Here is a 23447-nt window from a genome sequence, read left to right as displayed (position 1 = left end):
TTTCGAGCATTTTAGTCTAAATGATCGTATTTTATGAATAGATACAAGCATACCCGCATATATTTATTAATATATTATCATATTACATTATTATATTATTATAATTGTTCATTTTTACCAATTTCTAACGTCATTTGGTGACGTATTTTCCCTCAGTTGTCACATTCAATCGATCTTTTTGAAAAAGTGAGGATACTTGTTTTTTCATTTGATCTTCCTGTTCCCAAGTGTACTCTAGTCCTCGATTAGAGTTCTATCGTACTTTAACTATGGGAATATGGCTTTGTTTTAAGTCTTTGGACCTCTCGGTCCATGATTTTGATTGGCTCCTCGATGAAGTTTAGTTTGCCATTGACTTGAATCTCATCGAGGGGAATGATAAGTGTATCATCGGAGAGACACTTTTTGAGATTCAACATATGGAATATGTTGTGCTTATTGCTTGAGTTCTTGGGGTAACTTAAGCTGGTAGGCTACTAGACAAATCCTTGCAAAGATCTCAAAAGGTCCTATGTACCTTCGATTAAGTTTACCCCATTTTTGAACCTTATAACTCCTTTCCAATGAGAGACATCAACATTACCTTGTCTCCAACTTGGAATTCAAGGGGTTTTCGCCTAATGTGAGCATATCTCTTTTGGCGATCACGAGCAATTTTCAATCACTCTCGGATTCGCACGATCTTCTCTGATATCTCATGTATGATCTCTGGAACTGTTACCAAGGTATCCCCTGCAAGTTCCTTTGCTAGTTGAATGTCAACGACTTCTGCCCAACAGATCGGTGATAGTTATTGTTGTAAGAGAAATCAATGAAGGGCATATGAGTATCCAAATAATTTCCAAAGTTTATCACACATGCTCTGAGCATATCCTCCGGTGTCTAGATTCTTCTTTCTCTTTGACCATCTATTTGAGGATGGTAGGTCATGCTCATATCTAGGAGAGTAGCAAGTGATTTCTACAAGGTTTTCCAGAATTGAGAGGTAAATCTGCTATCTGTATATGAGATAATGGATAATGCTACCCCATGCAACTTGACTATCTCTCGAATGTATGTCCTGGTGAGTTTCTCCATTTTATCTATTTCCTTTATTGGTAGGACATGGGTAGACTTGGTCAATCTGTCAACCGCTGCCCATATATTGTCGTAGTCACTAGATGTCTTTGGTAGTTTCATTACAAAGCTCATCGCAATTTGTTCTCACTTCCACTCGGGAATTTTCAGTTGTTGTAGTAATCCTAAGGGCCTTTGTTATTATGCCTTATCTTTAGAGCAGGTCAGGAACTTGCTCAGATACGTAGCAATTATGGTCTTCATGGTCGGCCACCAATAAAGATTCTTCAAATCTAAGTACATTTTGTCTTCTCCAAGATGAATGGAGTATCTCGTTTTGTGAGGCTCGTCCATGACTAGTTTCCCAGTACTGCCGATTTTTGGAACCCAAATTCGGTTCATGAAGTATCTTGTTCCATCATCCCTGAGTTCGAGTTGTTTCTTTATTCCTCGTAGGCACTCTGTATCGATGTTTTCTTCCATGAGAGCCTCATATTGGGCATCTCGAATCTTTATGGTCATATTAGATTGGATAGTCATCGTAAGTGCCCTGACTTTACGAGGTTTAGCTCATTCTTTACAGCTCAAGGTATCGCCCACTACGTTGGCTTTGCCTGGACGGTAACATATCTCACATTCATAATTGTTCAACAACTCTAACCATCTTCTCTGACTCATGTTGAGCTCCTATTGATTGAAGACGTGCTGAATACCCTTATGGTCCCTTTAGACGGTTCATTTCATTCCGTAAAGATAGTGACGCCAAATTTTTAAGACAAAAACTACTGCTCCCAACTCGAGGTCGTGGATGGTGTGGTTATTTTCATGCAACTTAAGTTATCGTGAGGCGTAAGCTATAACCTTCTATCGTTTCATCAATACACATCCTACTCCTTGATGTGAAGTGTCACAATATACGACGAAATCATCAGTGCCTTTTAGAAGGGACAATATTGGTGCACTCCAAAACATTTCCTTAAACCTTTGGAAGGTAGTTTCCTGTTTGTCTCCCAAAACAAACTTTATCTCTTTCTGAGTTAAGGTTGTGAGAGGTTTGGCTATCCTGAAGAAATTCTCTATGAATCTCCGATAATAAACTGCGACGCCTAGGAATGGGCGCACTTCAGTTGGTGTCTTTGGCGCTTCCCATTTCTTTATTGCCTCTATCTTGGAGGGATCGACATGAATTCCTTTACTGCTGACCACATTGCTTAGAAAGTGCACTTTTCTAATCCAAAACTCACATTTATAGAATTTGGTGTACAATTTTCTTTCCTCAACAATTTTAGGATCATCTGTAGTTGTTGACCGTGTTCTTCTTTGGTTCGTGAGTAGATTAGTATATCGTCGATAAATACAATCAAGAATTTATCCAAGTAGGGTTTGTAAATACGGTTCATGAGATCCATGAAAATAGTTGGCCATTGGTTAAACTGAATGGCATGACCAAGAACTCGTAATGACCGTAACAAGTTCTGAACACGGTCTTTGGAATGTTTTTTCCATGACTCGGAGTTGATGATACCCAAATCTTAGATCGATCTTCGAGTAATAACTGGACCCTTGTAGTTGATTGAAGAGCTCGTCGATTCTAGGGAGTGGGTATCTATTCTTGATGGTCGGTTTATTGAACTCTCGATAGTCTATGCACATACTGAAGGATCCGTCCTTCTTCTTGACGAATAGTACTGGTGCTCCCCAAGGTGAGAAGCTTGGTATAATGAAAACCTTTGTCAAGAAGTTCCTATAGTTGGCTAGAGAGATCCTACATATGAGACGGTGCCAACCTATAAGGTGACTTTGCTTCTAGTGCCGCTCTTGGAACCAAATGGATTTGAAACTCTACTTGTTGTATTGTCGGCAAGTTGGGTAGATCCTCTAGAAATACATCAGGTTAGTCATACACCTAAGGTTCATCCTTGATCTCTTTCTTCTTATCCATCTCATCAACAACATGAGATAGGAAGGCATAATACTTCTTGTGCAGATATTTCTTGGCTTTCATGCAAGATATGATCCTAAGGTTCTTGCCGAGTTTATCTCCATAAATTATTAGTGATTTCCTGTTTGGTAAAGGAAGGCGCAAATCTTTCTTGAAGCATAAGATCTCGGCATGATGAGAGGATAGCCAATCTATTCCTATTATGACGTCGAAGATTCTAATATGCATGAGGTTGGTGTGAAAGGCGTGATTATTTAACGTTAGTATGTAGTTTTCTAATGTTTCTTGGATACCACCGATTTGGCCATTAGCCATTTCTACCATACAGGTTTCTCTAAGCTTACTGGATTGATGCTTTAGTAATTGTTTGGACTTCGGAGTGACATAGATTCTATCGTCACCCAAATAAAAAAAATATATATTTACGTACAAGTTGTTATTTCTGAACATATTAGTAACCACAGCTGGATCCTGGATAGCATCTCTGGCACTTGTGACAAATGACCTACCTCTGGTATTCCCTCATTGGTCTCCTAACTTCAGGAAATTCTTCTTAAAATGCCCAATCTCTCCGAACTCGTAACAAGCTCTACTCCTGACAGGCGACGGCTGTAGTGTCTCATTGATTCACAACATGTGTTGGTGCGGGTGCTAGGAATTCGCATTTCTAAACGAGGTAGCTCCTCTTTCCATAGTTGTTGTAGACCCAACAGGCACCGGTATGGTGATAGTAGCACTGGTTGCACCTTGGGGTATTCCCCATATACAATCTTGGGGTGATAGTAGCTATTGTCGTTGATTGAGTACCAACATATGCTTTCACCTTTCTTGCTTCTTCTCAGATGGTTGCCTCGACCTCCCCCTAAAATCTCTCCAAAATTTTCTATTATTATTCCCCGTCTCAGGGAGGTCAACCTTCTGAACCATAGTGCCATGACGTATTTCATGGTTAGTCAGGCTAAATGCCAGCCGTTTTGCATTATCATATGAAGATGGTTTATAAGCGGTGACTAATCTTTGGATGGGTTGGGGCAGACCCTGGATATTTCTTTCTATCTTTTGGTATTCCTGGGTGACCATTCTAGTGCAAAGGGTGGTGAGATCATTGAAACGGTTGGTGTAGGTGGTTATGCCAGCTTCTTTCATCGTCAGATTCCACAATTCCTGCTCTAATTTCTACATTTCCTCATGGGTAAAATATTCCTCTATCATGAGTTGTTTAAGTTCGCTCCAGTACATGGCCATAGTTTATGTGTAACTATTTCACCATGATAAGGCCACATCCAAAAAAGTGTAGGAATTAACGAATACTACCTTACAGTCCTTCGTGCATTAACTAATTTCGAATACTAACTCTATCTGTTTTATCCATCGTGTTAACTTAACTACTCTGTCGTTACCATAGAAATTTCGACTTATAATTCATAAAATCTTTATATGTATAGGGTCTTGGTGGACCTCGGTTATCACCTAGAGACCTATCACCTCCAGTTCCTCCACCCGATCTTATATTATTGACGACTTCAAAGTTTGCCATTGTGTTGGCAACGCGTTAGGCTACCAGTGCTTCTGTGACAGTCAGGTCAATAGTTATAGAGTCTAGGTTTGTCTGGGGTCCTTGGTTGCTTCGGATTTTTCTTGCTAGTAACATGTATCTGATCCTGTATTAGTTAGTATTAAAGTGGGTGTTAGCCAATAGGAACCCTTGTTAGTCGTTCATATAGGATATTAGTTGCGAGAGTTAGAATACTTTGTAGAAATTTCTTTACAAATTGTATGTGGCAAGATATTATGAATGTTAATCTGATAAGTTTGTTATATCACACAAAATCATTTCATAAAGTAACACATTTCTTTCATGAAATCTAAAATTTTCATATATACATATGTTTCGATTACATATACTGATTTTTACACTGTGATTTCAAGAATTAAACAAAATGTGTGGTTATGACAGGAAAAGTAAGGTATTTTACACCAAAAGAGATAGCAGGTGTACTACTAACTTGCTTACAAACTTTTCTGTAAACCCTAACCTAAAAATATCGCTCCTAGCAATCATTGCTAGAGCCATCTACCAGAACCCAAAATAAACAAACAAAAGCGATATCATCTGCGCTATCTGATGGTAAAGGACATCAACCATCATGTTGGATGCATATGCCCTCGCCTTGGACACTAAATGTTACATCCCCATATTTTCAGAATCGATTAAAACTCTTTCTTTATCCTTTAAGTTGTAGTGTTACGGAAAATCCTAGTCCAATGAAAAAAATGAGAGAACATAAGTTATTTCACTTTATTAAAATACCATGGATGTCACCATTAGTATCCAAACATAGGTTACATCATAAAAATAAAAAGTTCCTTAAATACTAATATAGACTCATATTTTATTCACTCAACATCCTAACTAGATTCCAACAGCCTTAGTTTTGCTACCTGTGATGCATATAAATTGAGTACGTGGGTTAGGTTATGGGAAACCTGGTAAGATGCATAGGGTTTTCAAGCCCATAATAATTTAATTATAATTAAATCATAATGACATTCTTACAAAGAAACATTGTAGGTGTATATAGTATGATGTAAGACCACATACTCTGCCTAATCGATTCTCAAAAATCCTAATTGAACGATCATGTGGAAGAATCACCTTACCTGATGAATCGTCTAAGCAACGTTTTGACTACACAACTAGGGGGGGGGGGGTCCTTGGCCAATCTAAGTGATATATAGGCAACCAATGTTTAGAGTAATTGATCAATATGGCATCCCCTTCTATCTACTTCCGTGGGTTATAAGTCCATACAAGTAATGTAATTCACTAGACCGCATAGAATAGTCAAGTGTTGTCATATACTCTGGTTGATGACCCATTCATACTTTCTAGTTGTCTGATCTAGACCCACCGTTTCTGGTCATCCAAGAAGAAGAGGACTACTACACTCCGCTCTCCTCTCCCACTCTACCCCAGAATGAGACCTATCCGATATCTAACTTATATGGAACTAAGTACTCTTTACAAGTCCTATTTTTATACCTAAACAAGACTGTAACTAAACGCAATCTATTTCCAACACAGTTCCTACTATGCAGTACTATTATAGCTATACAAATAGCATAGAGTATAATTAATACAGGCGATTCAAGGTTAGGGCAACGCTTCGCCTTAACACCTTATCCTTTTTAAACGACCTAGATTAAAATGGAACTGAGTCTTAGTCTATTTTCATATTCATCGTGATGATAATAACGATAGTCTAGATTCCTCAATAATCGCAATGTCTACATCAATATCTATCAAATAAGGAATAATTGGGTAGCATCATATTAGAGGTAGGGTCCATTTGGTATAAAGAGTATAGTATTTGGAAATCCCACTTTATACACCTCACTAAATCCAGCCTAGACATCAATCCCGTAAGGAGAGCAATCAGTATTTTGACTTGGAATCACTGATAAATCTTATTTATAGGTTCATTATAACGATTATGATTATAAATATAAGTTACACTTAAATTAGGATAAGTGTAACTTAACTTGCAATACTTTCTAACAATAACCGGTAATTATGCGTTTAGAACTTCGACCCAAAAGATTCAAATCTCTGGCTGTCTAATGCTGTAGGGCCTTGCTAAAGTAATCATGAACTAAGGAGTAAATGGGCTAAGGGTATGAGAGAGTTCTAGAGAGATTGGATGGAATGGTGGGAGAAATGGCTGCAAATGACGTCCTACTCATAGCTGGAAAATTGAAGGGAGGTTGCACTTCTTTCTAGGCGTGCCACACCACTTTTCAAGTGCATTGGTGTGGCTCCAATCATGGGTTGACACGTGGCAAATTTTGATGAGTTGTCGGTACATGCCGCACGCCTTGTTGGTGCGCTCCCAAGCACATGTATTTTTATTAGTTTTTTTTTTCAAATTCATAACTTCTTATTAAGAGCTCCTTTTTTATGTTCTTTATATCCATGCATAGCTATAGATGAGATCTAGAACTTTCATTTATACTCCGTCAGCAAATTATCAATTTATTTTTAAAGTTATATATTTTTAACAACAGTAGACTGTTAAAGTCTATATAAAAATCATAACTTTCTCATACGACATCCGTTCTTGACTGTCTTTATATCGACGGAATCATATCGACGAGCTTTGCAACGTTCATTTAGTTTGTTTTTCCTAATACTCGATCGATTATAATTTCGTTTTCTAAGTCGCATACTGCTACGTTGAAACTTCGAAAAATCATAACTTTCTCTCATGAAGTCAGATTTAGGCGTTTTTTACATGTACAAGTTTGCTTTTTCGATTACTAAGATTTTTTCAGTTTATTTATCCTAAATAATATTCTATTTTCAATATCCATTTTATCCTATTTATTACGTTTCCACGTTAGTTTTTACACAAATATCATATACACCTAATATCTAATAAATTCACAATAACACACACACACACACACACACACATATATATATATATATATATATATATATATATATATATATATTTATTTCAATAACTTACTTTTATTTATTCATAGAAAATTTCAATCTCTGAACGACATACATACAGATTCATAACTATGCATAGCAATAAACGCGGGTTTTACAATTAACTCCCCTTTAGGATGATTCCGTCCCGGAACCATGAACTAGCAAACAAATGTGGATAGCGACTCTTCATGCCACTTTTTGTCTCCAAGGTGAGATTTGGCCCCGCCGAATGTTTCCATCACAGTAGCACTAAGAAATTCATATTATGTCGTATTTTGCTTCCTCTTGTGGTCAACGATTGATTTAGGCCCTTCAACTAGCCTATTATTCTCATCAATTCTTAATTCTGAAATTAAAATCAGATCATATTCTTCTCCCAAGCACTTCCTCAAATAGCAAACATGAAAGGTGTTATAGATACCTTCCAGTTCAGATGGCAATTGAAGCTTATAAGCTTGTTTCCCAGTCTTATGAAGTACTTTGAATGGACTAATAAAACAGGGACTTAACTTCCCACATTTTCCAAATCTAATAAGTCCCTTCCATGGAGAGACCTTAAGTTACACTTGATCACTGACCTCAATCGTTATAGGTCGTTGCTTCATATCTACATAGCTCTTCTAATGTCTTTGAGCATCTAGCATTCTCTCTCAGATGATTTGCACTTTATCATCGACCTATTGAACTATTTCGGGACCCACAAAGTTTTTCGCTCCTGCTTCTAACCAACAAGACGGTGTACAACACTTCCTTCCGTACAATGCTTCGTAAGGAGGCATCTTGCTACTTGAGTGATAACTATTTTTGTAGGCAAATTCTGCTAATGGTAGGTGATCATCTCAGCTACTAGTGAATTTTAAAGCACATGCCCACCACATATCTTCTAATGTTTGGATATTCCTTTCACTTTGTTTGTTCGTTTGTGGATGATAGGTAGTCCTCAAACAAAACTTCATACCCGTTTATTTTTGCAGACTCTTCCAGAACCTGGAAAAAAATTGACTATCTCTTTCTGACACGAGTGATAAGGGTACTCCATGAATTTTAAAAATCTCCATCATGTAGGTTACTGCCAACTTCTTCATAGACTAGTTTTCTTGTGCGGCTAGAAAATGTGCACTCATTTTCAATCGGTCTACTATAACCCAAATCATGTAATGGCCCTTCTTCTTCCTTTGCAAATTGGTTATAAAATCCATGGTAATGTTATCCCACTTACCCATGGGTTCCGGTAGAGGTTCCAAGTCTCCATAAGACTTCTGATGTTGTGCTTATACTCTTGAACAAGTCACACATTTAGCCACGTAAGTTTCTACATCGACCTTCATAGTTGGTCACCAGTAACACGGCTTAAGATCCGAATACATTTTGCTGTTGCTTGGGTGTATAAAATACATGGTTTTATGAGACTCTTCCATAAGAAGATCTCGTATTCCGCCCATTTTGGCACCCAAATGCATATTTTGAATAACTTTAACCCTTGATCGTTTTCTTCGAATACTAATGTCTTTCGTAGACCTTTTTCTTTCTTTGCATCTTTAGCTAAATATCTTTTCTGAGCTTCTTTGGTATTTTCTATAATCGTTGAAATCATCTTAATTTTCAAAGATCTAGCTCTTTTCAATTATGGATTCACCTTTCTACTCAACGCATCAACTATAATATTTACTTTAACATGGTGGTAAAGTATCTCACAATCGTACTCCTTTAGTAGCTCCAACCGTGGTATCTGCCTCATATTCAATTCCTTATGTGTAAGGAGATATTGAAGGCTTTTATTATCTGTAAATAGTTTTCATTTGGTTTCGTAAAGATAATGTCTCTAAATCTATAGGGAAAAAACCATTGTTGCAAACTCTAGATCATTTGTTGCATAGTTTTGCTCGTGGGTCTTCAATTTTATTGAGGCATAAGCTACCACTTTGTCTGTTTAGGTAAGGAAACATCACAATCCAATTCTATAAGCCTGACTGAATACCGCAAAGTATCAATTGCTTCCGGTAAAACGAGGATTGGTGCTTCACATTGTCGCTTCTTTAATTCACTGAAAGCTTTTTCTTGCTTCTCGCTCCAAGAGTATGTAACTCCCTTTTTGGTCAGGGATGTCAGTGGAACCGCAATAGAGGAGAAGTTTTGGATGAATATGCGATAGTACCCCACCAATCCTAGAAATTTACGAACTTTAGTGGGACTCTTTGGCGTTTCCCATTTCATAGAAGCTTCTATCTTTGCTGGGTTGACCATTATGCCCTTCAGGCTAACCATGTGACCCAAGAATTGTGTCTCTCAAATCCAAAAGTCACAGTTAGAGAGGTTTGCATACAACTTCTCCTTCTTCAGGACTTCTAATACTTCTCAGAGATGTTTACTGTGATTTTATTGTTCTTGGAATAGATCAAGATGTCATCTATGAATACTATTACTGATTTATCAAGGAAAGGTTTACAAATTCGATGCATCAAATCCATGAATTTTGTTGGAGCATTTGTTTGTCCATATAACATAATAAAGATTTCGTCGCATCCATATCTCGTTCTAAAGGTTGTCTTTTCAATGTATTGCTCTCTTATCTTCAACTGGTGATAGACTAACATGATATCAATCTTGGAGAAGATGGTTTCTCCTTGTAATTGGTCAAACAAGTCATCTATCCTAGATAAGGGGTATCAATTCTTTATCTTAGCTTTGTTTAGATCTTGATAATCAATGCACATTCTCATCATACCATCCTTCTTTACAAATAGTACATGAGCTCCCTAGGGTGATAAACTACGTCTTATGAAAACTTTGTCCAATAATTCTTGGAGTTGTTTCATTAACTCTTTCCTTTCCATAGGCACCAAACGACACATTGCTTTTGCAATCGACGTCGTGCTTGGAAATAAGTCCATTATGAACTCTACCCGCCTCTCTGGTGGTAATCCTAGTAAATCATCTGGAAATACCTCAAGAAAGTCATGCACCACATGTATATCAGTCATTGCCTTCTTTTCCTTCTTTGCGTTAGTCACGCATGCCAATAATGTTGTACATCCTGTGATTAGGCATTTTCTATCCTTCATAATCGTAATCATTTCCAAACTTTATTCTGCTTTTATCACTGTACACCGAGAATGGCTCTCTCCCATAAGGATTGATGCGTACCACCTTCCTTCTATTGGATTTTAGTTCAAAAATAGTTTCAAAAAAAATCATAAAATTTCAAATGAAAGACTTCAAATTTTCGAACATAATAAGCTAGTTACAACAGACCAAATATCATATTACAAGTTTTTGAAAGATTTAAACAACAACCAAAGAAGATATGAAGAAATAACAACCTTTGTAGTTCTTTGGATCCTCTTGGGAGGCTAGGAAGTTGATGAAGAATAATGAACTTTAGAGACACCAACAAGAACTCAACTTGATGTAGATGCTAGTCCATAAACTCTCTTAACTCTTAAGCTTGAAATTTATAACCAATATGAACTTCAAGAGTGAAAAATTATGCAAGTGCTCTTCAATTAAGTGAATCAAAAACTAGATAGAACCTAAGTTCAAGAGCACTTACAGGTTTATGCATGCACAAGTAGAGCCAAATGAAAGCCTCATAAAGTGTATCTTTTACACAAAGGGTTTTAAGCCTTTAAGAAAATCCATACTCCTAAGACATGATGCCCCCATGCTTTAAAGAAAACTTTTAGTTTTTATTAAACTAATCAAAAGACCATCTTTCTTTTCTTCCCTCTCATTTTTGATTTTAAGATACAAAAAGAAGTCATGACTTTTATATTTTATAAAACAAGTTTGTAAAATATAAACTTTGACTTTTTGGTAAAAGAAAAAAAAATTTATCTAGTACAAAATGTTATGCATGATATATTAATTCATACCATATGAATTATGTAAAGTTAGTTGCTAACAAAAATTATTATTTCCATGAAATTGATAATATCTAATTAATTATAAAAGTGTATTGAATATTTATTAAAATCAATTTCTAATAAATAATCAATTGTATTGTAACGCCCCATTTTCACAAGCAAAAATTTTCATTTTATTTGAATAAATCTTCCCAATTATAAATCCATTATAGAGAAAACCGTTTATTCCAAATACATTTATAAATATTAGAGTAATATCAAAGCGTAAAATATTCATTGTTATTGATGAATCTGTACAGTCACACCTTCACCTTCCCATGATGACCGAATATACCTGAAACAATAAAAAACTGGGTAAGCACAAAGCTTAGTGAGTTACCCCCAAAATACTCGATACGATAAACATACAATCATGTATAACGATCGCTCTTCGGGCCTTTGGCTTGACTCGAATGCCTCGCAGGCCTTCAGTCTATCCGAGCTCGAATACCGGGGTTTGTTTGCCTACCGCCTCAACCCAAACGCTCCTTCCGAGCCTCAGTGCCTTCGGCTTATAGCCGACCCACACCGGGTATCTTGGCCTACAACACAAAGCAGGACCACCTGAACCCACCACTACCAAATATCGACATATAAACAACTAAGGATCAAGTGGGCACATAATACATGCAAACATCAATCATACAACTCACTACCGCCTACTAGTCCTCTCAGAGCATACAGTCCCTCTACCAGCTGACCTCCATGAAATGCGTAACCATAACTGACTAGAGGTGAGATAGCCGCCTAAACATATGATCCTACTCTTGAGCCACAACCAAATAAGGAACATGTAAGAAGGCCTAGTTCAAGAGTTACTAGCCTATCCTACATGACCACAACCAGTCCCTAGAGGACTCCACTAGATGATAACTAGAAAGTACATATAACATATAGTTCTACAAATCACTACAGCAAAGCAACATACTTGATACCCGTTGAGTTTTGTATACTACAACATCCTATGGTGCACATACAACCCTAAATGCTTTGGATCTATGTTTTCTCTAATTATACATGCAATATTGTTTCCAAAGCATTAAGCCTACAACTAGCATACAATTGACATAAACAACATAGAATTGAGTTATAGAGTTACCTATTTGTTGTAACTTGTAGTTTTGGCCTTTAAGAACTTAGTGCCCCAAATGTTTCACCTCAAATGGTTCACAACACACCTTGGACAAAGGATGAATTTTGAGAGAGTATTCTTGCACTAGAAATCGTCTCCATGAACTCTTGGTCGATTTTAGCTATGGGGTTCTCTATATATATGTTAGGAATCCAAGAGTCATGGGTAAACTCTAATCCATACTCTTGCGCTTATTATCCATGATCCATGATCCAAGTGGGCTAACTCTTTATGGATTCTTCCATAAACTTAGTCCATCATGTACCATAAGCCCAAAACATATATATAACTAATTTACAAAGTTAGTCCCCATTAATCTAATTAGTCTCTTTTGATCACTAAATTAATTCCAAATTAATTCTTGATCAATACTAATTAAAGCATATGATTTCATATTAATACATTAGAACTTATAATATATTAATAAATCATAAATAACCTCTTCTCAAAAGTCCATCCTATCAAATTGTCATGGTGATATGCAACCCAAATGGACCATGCTACTCTCGGGTCAAGTACATACCAATTATAGTTATGGGCTTAGACACCTAATCCAACAGTTTCCCACATGGATAAGTCTAATAACTATTATTGCAAGTACGACTCCAAAATCCCGATTAGCAATCGTAGCTCTTAAAAGCCGCTATCGAACTCTAACCTAGTCAATGACGCGTCCATTAGATAAGGGATCATATATTCCTCCATTCTAGATATCGTATGGACTGATACATGGATTATAATCATTATCTCTGTCCATCTGTTGTTTCCTGATTTCCGATTTATGATGACTGACTAATTGAACAAATCAAATCAGTCTAGGCTTGGCCAAGCGCTTCGGGTTTGCCATCACTAAATCATCGAAGGGCCCACATATATCACTTTTAAGAACTTAGTGCCCCAAATGTTTCACCTCAAATGGTTCACAACACACCTTGGACAAAGGATGAATTTTGAGAGAGTATTCTTGCACTAGAAATCGTCTCCATGAACTCTTGGTCGATTTTAGCTATGGGGTGCTCTATATATATGTTAGGAATCCAAGAGTCATGGGTAAACTCTAATCCATACTCTTGCGCTTATTATCCATGATCCATGATCCAAGTGGGCTAACTCTTTATGGATTCTTCCATAAACTTAGTCCATCATGTACCATAAGCCCAAAACATATATATAACTAATTTACAAAGTTAGTCCCCATTAATTTAATTAGTCTCTTTTGATCACTAAATTAATTCCAAATTAATTCTTGATCAATACTAATTAAAGCATATGATTTCATATTAATACATTAGAACTTATAATATATTAATAAATCATAAATAACCTCTTCTCAAAAGTCCATCCTATCAAATTGTCGTGGTGATATGCAACCCAAATGGACCATGCTACTCTCGGGTCAAGTACATACCAATTATAGTTATGGGCTTAGACACCTAATCCAACAGTTTCTTACATGGATAAGTCTAATAACTATTATTGCAAGTACGACTCCAAAATCCCGATTAGCAATCGTAGCTCTTAAAAGCCGCTGTCGAACTCTGACCTAGTCAATGACGCGTCCATTAGATAAGGGATCATATATTCCTCCATTCTAGATATCGTATGGACTGATACATGGATTATAATCATTATCTCTGTCCATCTGTTGTTTCCTGATTTCCGATTTATGATGACTGACTAATTGAACAAATCAAATCAGTCTAGGCTTGGCCAAGCGCTTCGGGTTTGCCATCACTAAATCATCGAAGGGCCCACATATATCACTTTTATCCCTCTAAGGGTAAAAGGAATGGATAAACTTCGACTTAAATGCTTGCTTGCACTTACTCATCAAATCACACACAATAATATGTTTTATAACACAAATTTACTGGTGCGTTTACATATGTCAATGTGCAACCGACTTGTAAAATACAAATCACACGTCTTGGTTTCAAGAATATAAGATATTATCGTCTCACAATCACTCGTGATAAAATCCATGAAGTGATTCAGATGAGCGTGGGTTTAATCCAATACTCGAATCTTATTCCAGGAGTACTCATGAACACTGTAGCAAACTTGTGCTATGTCTAAACGCCTTTAGACAACCTACAGACCCATTCATGACAGTCTAGCTTCAATACCTACTTCTAAAGTATGATTAACTGTGGATGGTTTAAAGAACCTAGTTATTCGGGAAGTCAAAACATGCAAAGTGAAACACAAGAATAATCGAATCCAATATGGTCTCAGAACTTATGAATATAAATAAAACACCTTTTATTTAATCACCATATTGATTACACATTATTAATTGTATAATGTTTCGATTTATCAACTTAATACTTGAATTAACACAATAGTTATCCCATTCTCCAAGCATGCACACTATGTTTACCTATGGTCATTTCTTTGTGAAATAGATCAATTGAAAAATTTCCAACAATGCTCATTTCACAAATCCAAATCCTTATTGCAAGTGTAAGAATTCCAAATTCTTGTTACTGCTAGAAAGTGTTAGATTCTAAACTATCATGCAGTGATTCTTTTGTTATGTCTAGGTACCAAAAGTCACAGAGACTCGACCTACGATATTAAAAAAATATTCCTTTGGAGATTGTTACAAGGCAATTCCATGGAAATGAAGTCTCAAATTTAAAGTAAAGTCTCAAATTTAAAGTACATTCCTTTGAACATCCTTCTTGCATAAAAGTTTCTAACCTTCTCATTTATTCTTCAACTCCCAATATGGAAACATTCTATATTTGCCATACGACAACTCATTATTAATAAACTCCTGTCTATTCATAATAATGTCAATATGGTCCATCCATTACTTTACTTCCAACTGTCCTTAAGCGACCAATCCTTGGCGAACCTAAGATTGTCCTTAACAGTGTTTAACAACTTTAGTCATATCCGGTTTTATCCATTTTCCCTCTTAATGCCCTAGGCATTTGGAAAATTAGAACACGAGAATATTATAGCATATGCAATCGATCCTATACCTGAAGCATATGGGATGCGATTCATAATGTCTAACATAAAGACATGATACTTGACCAGTCTTTTGCTATAATATTTCTATTTGCCATGTTCTCACAATTCGAATTATGAAGAGGGATGTCATAATCATAATCGAATTTGAGAACGTAATCAATATTTCCATATAGAATATCCTTATGTCGAATCTTTTCAACATAACATTCATATATGTCCTTGACTAAATTTGATTAAAACTCAATCTAAGCTTTTAGAATTGAAATGAAGTATAAATTCCTCTCCCTTAATTATAGCAAAACAACTTTTCAAACCCTGCAAGTTTGCGAATTGAAACCTTTGTTTTCTATAATTAACATTGCCAACTTGCAACACTTACCATAATAATTATGATCCCACTAGCATAATAATTATTATCTTCCTTGCATAACACTTATGCTCCCACTAGCTTTGACATGTACCCAAAAATCAGATGGACTTCTAGAAATCAATACTTATTGACTTTCCTTACCAAAGTTCAAATTTTTGATACGAGATGCTTCGATATGACTTTATCTAGGCTTCTCAAAATCATACACCTTTCCGTACATAGCTCATATGTGTCTTAACTATTCATAACTTACAACAATAAGTTCCGAATGTTCAGATTATTTGCCATTTCTCACAATTCGAACTATGAAGAGGGATGCCGTAATCATAATCGAATTTGATAATGCAAATATCACAATTGCTATCTCCTTAAAATCTACTTAGTGAAAGCGTTTCCTCACAATCATTTTCATGAATTGGAGAGAAACCTTACGACACTTAGATTTTATGATGTATGTGTTCCTATCCATGTGAATTTGTCATAAACATAATCACAAGACAAGGTTAGTGACAAATCCAAACTCATATGAGCTGAACTTGTTCAATCTTAATTTCATGCCACCTGGCAGCACAAGGGCCTACCATTGCTTCCTAGGTTGTTATGCAAACAACTGAGAACTTATAGAACTCACATGCATAGTCAACTTTAATTGGAATGGGCACAGAAACAAGAAAATGTCAACAGGATAGGTTAGAAACCTCAAGTCGTGTGCTAGTGATAAACAACAGGTTTTATTCTTGATTAGTTCTTAAAACTTGTCAAGAGATTTTAAGACTCCGACTGACTTCTTGACATATAAGACTCTCTTGTCAAGAACCATTCCTTTACCAATTTCCACCATGAAAAACGAAATTGAGTATTAAGTTTTAAATGAATTGAAATTCCTAGATCTTTTGAGATTCATTGAACTTTTCAATCGCATGTTTAAATCTCGATTGTGCACTTCAAGTTTGTGACTGGGATGTCGAGGATCACAAACAAGGTGTGAATAACCATGCAAATTAGCTTGGTACACCCAATGTTACAAATCACCTAATGAATGTGCCAGTTAACCACACACGCTCCATTGATCTATGATTAACATTAAGCTACCCTTTTCCACGCACTGTCAGTCCCAGATTAGTGTGTCGGTTAACCGCACACGCTCCACTAACGACTTAACAAGGTGCAAAGTGCAATTTCATGGGTTAGCACGAAATTCACATTTTTCCTAAGCAACTAAGATTGAGAATTTAATAAAAGTTTAGTTACTTTATAATTATCATTATACTTATAATGAGAATTAGAGTCCTATCTTACCCGTTCGGCTAACGACCTCCACCAGTCAAGGAAGCAGTGGGTGAGAGTGGACACGCATTAAACTTCTATTTTATAGGGAGTAACCTTATACCCCCATTATAGACCGACTTCGTGAATGAGGCCTACTAACGGTAAGATTGACTTATTCTTATACATATATATATATATATATATATATATATATATATATATATATATATATATATTATTAAATCTATAATATTATAAAGTATAAGGGTTGAATTTTAACTTTTAAAACTGTAGGGTTTGGAAATAAAGTATTCAAAAGTGAGAATTTACAAATTCCAAAATTTGAGGGCAAGTTTTGAAACGTGTCAAAACTTTTGGTTTCCATAACTTATGAGTTTAATATGGTTTTTATGAAAAACTTTTCATGTTCCATAACTTGAGGGCAAGTTATGGAAGTCTTTAAAACAATTCAAATTGACTCTTAAAAATGAGACCTTTCATTTTTCCATAACCTATGAGTTTTAATGACCTTTTAAAAGAAAACCTTTTCATTTTTCATAACTTGAGGACAAGTTATGGATATCATTAAAATCATTTCGATCATTATTTTAATTAACATAATAATCAAATAATACATACATGATCTAGTTAAACTCATAAGAACAAGCTAATTCATATCATCAATCTTCAAGAAATTAGCCTAACCATATAAACTAATACAAATCTTGAAATTATGACAATTATCTTTTAATTGGACAAGCATGATCATTACCTTATGAAAAAACAGATTTCATGGTTCAAAATACAGTTTGGGGTAATGATCCTAATCCAATTTCTGGCTAAAACTCGAAATTCTGCACACTGGAGCCCAACTCGGTGAGTACATGAACTGGACTCGTCGAGTTGGTCCATTTCTGAGTGGACTTGACAAGTCACCCAGTGGACTCGGCGAGTTCACCAGTCAGAATGCAGAAAAATGATTTTTCCAGCTTTGAAACTTAAGCAAGCATCAAATATAATAGAAAATAATCCTCGGCTCTGATACCACTGTTGAGTTTTGTATACTACAACATCCTATGGTGCACATAGAACCCTAAATGCTTTGGATCTATGTTTTCTCTAATTATACATGCAATATTGTTTCCAAAGGATTAAACCTACAACTAGCATGCAATTGACATAAACAACATAGAATTGAGTTATAGAGTTACCTCTTTGTTGTAGCTTGTAGTTTTGGCCTTTATGAACTTAGCGCCCCAAATGTTGCACCTCAAATGGTTCACAACACACCTTGGACAAAGGATGACTTTTGAGAGAGTATTCTTGCACTAAAAATCGTCTCTATGAACTATTAGAACATTAGGAGGCCGATTTTAGCTATGGGGTGCTCTATATATATGTTAGGAATCCAAGAGTCATGGGTAAACCCTAATCCATACTGTTGGGCTTATTATCCATGATCTATGATCCAAGTGGGCTAACACTTTATGGATTCTTCCATAAACTTACTCCATCATGTATCATAAGCCCAAAACATATATATGACTAATTTACACAATTAGTCCCCATTAATTTAATTAGTCTCTTTTGATCACTAAATTAATTCCAAATTAATTCTTGATCAATACTAATTAAATCATATGATTTCATATTAATATATTAGAACTTATAATATATTAATAAATCATAAATAACCTCTTCTCAAAAGTGCATCCTATCAAATTGTTGTGGTGATATGCAACCCAAATGGACCATGCTACTCTCGGGTCAAGTACATACCAATTATAGTTATGGGCTTAGACATCTAATCCAACAATACCAGGATACAAATCTAACGGATCTCCATAGCATAGCAACGTACTCGATATGAACAATCCAAGGAATGCATGACCCTGTATACTCATAGGTGAGATAGACACTCGAACATGTGATCCTACTCTAGAACCACAACCAAAACAAGGAACAAGTAAAAGTGCCTAGATCAAGAGTCCTTAGTCTATTCTACATTACTATATACAATCCCTAAGGCATCACTCTACTAGCAGATAACCAAAACTAGTGGGTCGGAATTGGTGCCTGTGCCATACAGGTATAGTGAGGCGAACTCACCTGAAATGAAGAAACCCGAGAACACTATGATATGCTCCTTGCTACATAGCTTGTTCTCACGGATCTAATAACATTAGAACCATATAAAATTTTAATCACCAATCAAAACCCTCAAGTTTGACCTAATGTCAAACTTGGTCAAAAGTAAACGGTCAACGGAGTCAACAAAAGTCAAAGTCCAAGGCTAGTTAAGTACGCCCTGCGTACTCAACTTATGCCCCATGTACATGGGATGGATTAGTATGCGCCCATCATACGAAAATTACTCCCAGCTACTCGAGCTGGTTCCATCCTTTTCATTAAGCACTTATTCCCTTAAGGACTTTTCACCCAAACTCAGATCTAGCCTCAGAACATTGTCTTAAGTGATAAACTTTCCACCTTTATGACTTTCCATGGCTAGGAAGGTCAAAAAGCTAAAACCCTAACTTATTAATCAATTAAGACATCACATCTGTTGCATGGAAGGGATAAAAGGACCAAGATCACATTTTTATGGTTCCTAATAGCTCCATAATAGATAATGTTTCCCACTTTATTCATTAGAATGGTCCCAATAAACAAGATCTAGCCTTTAAGTCATAAAGGGACCAAAAGTGAATCTTTTTCAACTTAATCCATTAAGTCCAAGTCTCCAACCTTCAGATCTGAATCAATATGTTGTTTAGATGGATAAAGTTTCCAACTTTATCCCTAACTAGGTCACAAACTTCCAAGATCTAAACTTTATGCACTTAAAGTGACCAAAATCTCATAACACCCAAAACAAGCTAGATCTAACAATTTCATCATCAAGATTCAAACTTTATATCTCGAGAAGAAAGTTCAAGGTGAAAATGTTCTGGATCTACAAGCTCCAATGCAACCAACATTTCTTTAATGAGTTCCTTCTTCTCCAAGGTGCACCAAGAACACTCACAGCACTAAAAACAGGGTTAAGGTTTCAAGAAAAGGTGTTGGAGAGGTGGAGGCTGAGAATGGAGTGGGTTTGGGGAAGTTAAAGAGCTTAAATAGGGCTCAAACCACGACAATAGGATTTAGGCACTGGTCACGTATGCCCAGCATACTCCTGGTACTCCTAGCATACGCGACTAACCCAAAAACCGTCATAACTTCAAACGGTCGTAACTTCTTCATTCCAACTCCATTTTCAACATTTTTTATATCCACGGAAAGATGTTGAAGAGCTAGACAATATTATCTAAATATCTTGGAATAAAAACTTCTTGAACAAAAATCTGCATTTCTTGTAAGAACTCGGCCTATGACTTTTCCCTTTTTACTATTCGACCCAAAGCACAATTCAAGGGTTAGATATCTCAACCATCATTTCATTCTTCCATAAGGTCTAATATTTACCTCTCTAAGGCCCAAAGCTTTTACACAATCGACTTCCAGCCCACAACCCTGAAATAAGAATTGACGGGAAACAGGATGTTACAATTCTCCCCCACTTGAATTAGATTTCTTCCTCGAAATCAGCTCTCGTTTCCACTTCACGATGCAACCCCTCACATCAGCCAAACTAACCGAAAACCCGCAGATTTGATTGGCTCGAAACCTCCTCGTCCAAACACTGTCATGCTAATCCAGCACATAAGTGTACCATCACGAAGAGAACCAACTGGTCAGATACCAAACTATGACATGCTCATACTTTGCTCCGATAACCCTGCTTAGCTATCTACTGACAACACACAGGCTTAAGCTTGATCCTTTAACTAATAAAGGCACGCAAGCCTACCCCGGATCCACTAACCAATAACAAAACTCGGGCCACCATAAATTAACTAATCCTACCAGGTCTTCGGGCCGTGACTCGGACCTCCAAGCCCTATCAAACAAGAACAGAAAAGGAAGCCCTCATCACATCCCTCGACCTGGGCTCTTAATACCCTATAGTCTAAAGCACAAGCATGCCCTACATATGATGCCACAAGTAAAACTGATACGACTTGAAAGAAAATCCAACAGATGACGATGATCTTGACGTAAAACCGAAAGATGTAGTTGCTGCGCAGAAGTCTTGAACTTGGAGAAATCTAACTGAGAACTGAACCTTGGCACAAGGTCTTCCTACTACGCGGTTCCATTCTCCCTACTTCAAATATACTGGAATTTAACAACTTCGCAGTCCGTAGGTTCCCTACTACTTGATGCCAACCATTGATATCTACATACATAGGAGAATCTAAACCCACACAACATTCACAAATTCCATCACGCATAAAATCGAGGATAAGATAATTAATCCATTTATAATAATAATTCAATTAAAACATAACGAACAAGACAATTACATTCAATTAATCATCCAAGGTTATAACTGAACTTCCAGACATAAACATGAATTACAGATAAATACCAATACTACAACAATTTCTAAATAGAAGAAATGCTAACTCAAATCTTGGTCTCCGAGACTCTGACCGTCCCAAGACGATCTTCAGGTAAATGCCAAGTTAGGGGTGAGGGATCCAACACCTCATCGAAAACGAGAAAAGGAAATCGAGCTCTGATGTGGCCTTCCTAGCCACATTGGAAACAAACTCGCATATTTCGGTTGTAATATCTACCAAAATGGCCCTCCTCACCACACCTGTAACGTACAAAAGATCTTCACTTCCCTTCAGTTGATCCTGAACTCCGGCTGGAAGACTTTGTCACGACCAGGAAATTCTATGCTTTTGTAATCATTATCAAGGACAAAATTTTAAACAAAATCTGGAAGCATGCATGATATTTATTCAATGATAACAAAATTACATCAAAAACTCTATACAAACACTTTAAATGGTCAACGAAAGATTGGAAACCCTAAAAATCCTGGTTTAACTCCGTTATGGACTACGATTTCCTTATTGGGCCTAATGGGCCAATAAGCTTCCAATTTGACTATTTTGGACTTGGAACCCTTAAATGGGCTCTAATTTAACCCACCTTCATGAGATTTAACATTTTGGGCCATATTGGGCCTAAAATGGAATAAACTACTCCAATAAGCCTTTTTGGGCCATAACTAACCTAATTAGCTTTAATGGGCCATAAAACCCATTCCCTCATGCTAGTTGGGCCGTGAACCATCCAAAGAAGCCCAATGGGCCGAAAAGTAAGTATGGGCCTAAGAAATTCGATCAAAGCCAAGAGATTAAGCCCAACATCATTCTCTTCATATCTCTAGGCCCATTCTCGGCCCAATGAGTAAAGAAAAAAAATGTATAATGCAAGAGTGATTAGTGAGGTGCCACCTCACTAATAACCATTAGTCCTCCATGCAAAATACACAACATACATCCATAAACTCTCAAGTTTCCATGCACCCATCATTTCAAGCTTCTCTCCCCTCTCTTCTTCTTATCTTCGGCCGAGAATCAACACACACACACATACATTTTATCAAACTCCTTTTAAGTATACATTCAAGAACACCTCTCCTCTTTCATCAAGAAATTTCGAGACTTAGAAGCATTTCATGGAGGTTTCAACCAAATATCACTTCAAGTTACACTCTAGTGGTAAGATCTTACAAATCTAAGTAACATACTTTCTTTTTGAACTCATTTATTCTTCTTACCACCTTAATTTCGTGATCATGCTCCCTAGAACCCATCTAAGTTCGAAATCCACTCAAGAAGCTTGCTAGAACCAAAAACAACACCATCTTCTTCCATTCTTCTTCAAAAACCGAGAACAACAAGCAAAGGTGAGTTCATTCCCCCTTGTTTTTGGTTTTTACTTGTTTTTGGGGGGAGAATACAAGTGTTATGTGTTGATCTATGTGTGTTTGCATGTTATATGTGATTTCCTTGGTTTAGGTTGTGAAAAATCATGTTATTAATTGCTATACTTCGAGATCCATAACAAAAGTGTGAAAGATTCATAAACAAGAACATAACTAACAACATAATATAAAGATCTAAGAGTCTTTATGGTTAAAGAAGTGAAAAACAAAGCCACAGATTTTATAAGGGTCATTTTTGCAAAAACAACAAGGATTAGGTTAAAAGATGACATTTTCGGTTTTTATGAGGGTAATATGGTATTTATTTAAATAAAATCTGATTTTATGAAAATAATACTTTTCAAGGGGTCAAAAATATAAATTTTAGCCTATTGGGCTTAAAATTGGGCCTCACGGATATTTGGGCCCAAAATTTCGAAAATGAAGATGTTTGGGGTTGAAA

Source organism: Lactuca virosa, chromosome 4 (genome assembly GCF_052849685.1).
Source record: "Lactuca virosa cultivar CGN04683 chromosome 4, Lactuca_virosa_CGN04683_v6, whole genome shotgun sequence".
NCBI classification, from domain to species: Eukaryota; Viridiplantae; Streptophyta; class Magnoliopsida; order Asterales; family Asteraceae; genus Lactuca; species Lactuca virosa.
Note: the sequence above shows the minus strand (reverse complement) of the source record.